The following is a 3,736-nucleotide window of genomic DNA, read 5'->3' on the forward strand; positions in this document are numbered from 1 at the left end:
TTTCTCTGCTCCTTTGGGGGCCAGTTCCAGGACACGTGGCCACTGACCACATTTTGCCTTGTCCACTTGTTAAAAATGGTGTGTCAACTCTCACCCCCCAAAGCTCTGAGCACACTCTCTGTTTCTCTGTCCGTACTTCAGAGGAAGAAATGCATGCCTTGGTACTCTGTGGATACATCTCGGGACCTAGGCAGGGCTTGGGGCTTTTAGGGATGCCTTGCAGATCTCTCCCCTACATGCAGTTCCCAAGTGCAGCACTGCAGGTGGCTAAGGAACTGCCAGGAACATTCCGATGAATTTGCTGGCAGCCAGAAATGAGAATTCAGGACTCTGAAGCCGTAGCCCCAGAGAGCAGTGAGATGCCCCTTTGTTGGAGCAATTGAGAGCCAGGGAGAGCGTCCTTCTCTGAAAGGAACCGCTGCCCCCCTTGCCTTCCTTCTGGCAGCTGAGCAGGACAAAGACTGTCCCAAATGCAGCTGGCAGGCTGGCACCAGTCTGTGCTTCTTGTGCCTTTGCAGCACAGCTCTAGCCACAGCTGCAGCCACAGCTGACACGAGAGAGGAAAGCCCTGGAGAGCAGCAGAATCTGCAGGGGCTCTTGACATTTACCTGTCCTCCTGTGGCAGTGTCGATCGCTCTGCAAACCTCTCCAAAAGCCCTAGAAACAAAACAGCAGCAAAGCAAGGAGAAGCCATTTAGACCTTGGAGTGAAAGCCAGCCCAGACAGGAGATGTCTGCTGGAAATGCCTCCAACCTGCAGCATGCAGGAGGGCTCTGCCAGAAGGCAGATGATGCATTTTCCTCTCCAGTGCATGGGCACTGGGCCTGTTTCTGAAGCACTGGGCTTTAGTGCCTCAGCTCAAAAGGCCAGGTGATTCTTTCGTCTTGGATTTCAGTTTCTAAACTGGGCAGTTTTTATCCTGATCACACTATTTCCTTCAGCAAACTCTTGGGAAGAAATGTTCCTTCAAACAGTTATCTGCCTGCTACGAAAAGGGGTGGTTGCTGTTTCTGGCAATGAAATCCAAGTGTCTGACAATTCCTTCTGACCACACTTCCAAATTCTGGCTGGTACTGAGAGATGGGGCAGACTAACCCCAGTGTCTGAATATGTTTGCAGCTTGCCTGACTTCACCCTTGACAGATATTCCAGCAGCAGATCGTTGCCCCATGATTGTGTACAAGTAACTGTGGTTGGACTCACCCTCTGCCAACAATTTCCTCTTCAATGTATTTCCTTCGGGGATTTTCCATGCTCGCCATTTGCCCTGAGGGAAACAAAATGCAAGATGCTCACTTGAAAGCAGAGATCCCACTATCCAGGAGATACAAAAGCCAGCCCTGCTGGGGCTGTACAGTCTGGCCTTCTGAGTCCTTTGTGGCCAGCTGCGTGACAACAAAAACTGCAAGAATTGCAACAAGACAGGCAGCTCTGCAGTACAAGCAGGCCAGCACTGATTTCTACAGTCCTTTGAAGAGATCTCTTGACAGCAAACAAAGCACAGGGAGATGCATTCCCAGGAGAGGAGGGCATCTTCCCCACCTTGCAGCAGTTTCCCAAAGGAATGCCTTTCCCTTTGTAAACCCGGAGGGCATCTTCCCCACCTTGCAGCAGTTTCCCAAAGGAATGCCTTTCCCTTTGTAAACCCAAGCAGCTCATGCTCTAACCAATCCCAAGGGGCCTTCAGCAGCAGGACCCTCACCCTTGATGAGCAGGCTGAGCTGGAAGACGCCCTTGCCCGTGGCCCACGTGAAGAACCACACTGCTTCTCCTCCCCCTGACAGCAGGGATCAGTCCCTGCCATTGCACTCGCCCTCTCAGCCCCGCACACGTGCCCACCTTCCCGCAGCGGGCAAGGGCAGCAGGGACAGCAGTGCTCCTCAGGTGCCGGCGGGACACGGACAGCTGCCCAGAGGAGATGCTGGCCCTCTGTGAGCCCAGCCCAGGCCGTGCAGGAGCCGGCCCAGAGCAGGGGCTGCTGCCTCGGGGCAGCTCCGCGCTGCAGCGGCCGGCCGGCAGCGGGACTCTCCCAGCTAAGGAAGGCTCCAGCCTCGGCGCTCACACCAGCCCTCAGGGCCAGGGCAGCCACCGCCACAAAGCTGCCAAAGCCCAGGCACCAGCACTGACAAGCAATGGCAAGAAGGCACGGCCACACCCAGCCCCTTCCAAGCTGCTGCCCCCACTGAGGACACGGCAGGATTGGCTTGGAGAGCAGACACACCCAGGTGCACGTCAGTGCCCTTTTGTGCCAACAGGTGACGGGAGACAGAGAGTCAGCTGGGCTCTCTTCTCAGCCCCACCAGGTCTCATCTGAGGGCACAGGACCGGCAGCTGCTCTGGGCAAGAAGCAGCTTCAATGACTTGTGCTGTAGAATCACAAAGGGCTTGATTTGTTTTCCTAGAGACTGATCTGAGCAGGGCTTGGGCCAGTGGGTAGCATTCTAACAGTCATGGGAATGACTGGGAATCAGGTAGGAAAAAGTGCCATGGATCTGAGGAATATACAGCAGAGGGGCTGGAGGCTCACTCCTGAGAAATGCCTACAGTGCATTTTATCTGATCATGCCCCAGGCCTGTGTCTCTTGGACTTATCTTTCTAGGAACAAAACTAGGATATTAAATACAGATTGTAATAAAAGGATCTGTTTTTTTCATTGGGGGCACAAAAAAACCAGCTCTTGCTGTCTGTTTCTGCTGTCACCTGATGTTCTTTCCAAAGAGTCCTCACTGACAAATATATAATCTTCTCATTAAAAAACCTGCAGATGTAGTAGTGGTAAATAGGAACAGTCATCAAAATTACGCCACTGAGACTCATGGGGCAGAAGAGCTCCTTCAAGATGGAGAAAAAACCTCTACCCAAAAGAATCTGGGAAAAAACCCAAACTAAAACCACAACCAAAAGACAAAATGCCAAAACCAATCAATTTCCGTGAAGGTTTTTTTTGCTCGGATGGCGGATGAGAAGTCAGGAGTCTAAGGAGAATTTAGGAAGCTGACTATTCTATCCAGTTTGGCCACTAGCACACAGGACTTGCCCAGATCATTTGCTAGCTCACAGCCTTCTGCTGATGCAAGGACAACCCCTGCTTCTGCCTTTAGCAGCTGGGGAAGCTCAGGCAAACCCCAGGCACATCCAAGCTGCCCTCAGAGGCAGCGGGAACACCCAGAGCACTCTCTTGCTGCCTTGGAGCACAGCCTCTCCTGTGGGGAGCCCTAAATGCTCCTGGGACACCAAAGGGAGGAGAATCATTGGGTCCAGCTGTGCTGACACGTGCACACCATACACTGTCCCTCAGAGAAGAAAGACACAAGACATACTCAGGAGCTCCAGGGACTCATCCTCATCATCCTCCATCTCCTGTTGCTGAGCAGAAGCCCTGTCAGTGCTGGAGATGAACGAACTGCCCGGCTTCCACTGCACAGCTTGGCCAGCACAGGTGCCTTCAGGTAACACTGCTGCTGCTGCAGGTTCAACAGAAGAGCCTGTGGAGATCTGAGACAACAAAGGAGTTGGTGTCAGAAAGAAAAGTGGCTGGCAGAGATTAGCCCCAGATCCCATTTCAAGTGCAAGCCCTTAGCAAGATGCTGTCAGCCACATGCAGGGCTCTGCCATGGGTTTGTTCTGATGTCCACTCCTCAAACTGGATGGCTCAAAGCCAAAGGCTGGTTTGACTGGAGTGCAAGGCCAGATTCATTGTCCATTTTCTCCAAAATGCATTTGCGTGGGTTTTCT

The 3,736-nt window shown here is 52.8% G+C and overlaps 1 long non-coding RNA gene across 1 annotated transcript; it reads right to left on the minus strand.

Moving 5' to 3' along the window:
* Window positions 1–606: 606 nt before the first annotated feature.
* LOC136303994 (uncharacterized) lies at window positions 607–3,410 on the minus strand. The gene is made up of 3 exons (XR_010724338.1): window positions 3,322–3,410; window positions 1,204–1,267; window positions 607–657 (listed from the first exon to the last, which is right to left on the minus strand). It is a non-coding gene; the product is annotated as an uncharacterized lncRNA (long non-coding RNA).
* Between the last annotated feature and the right edge of the window lie 326 nt (window positions 3,411–3,736).

The sequence above is a fragment of the Chamaea fasciata genome, unplaced genomic scaffold (genome assembly GCF_029207755.1).
Source record: "Chamaea fasciata isolate MVZ Bird 193981 ecotype frontalis unplaced genomic scaffold, bChaFas1.0.hap1 SCAF_46, whole genome shotgun sequence".
In the NCBI taxonomy this organism is placed as follows: domain Eukaryota; kingdom Metazoa; phylum Chordata; class Aves; order Passeriformes; family Sylviidae; genus Chamaea; species Chamaea fasciata.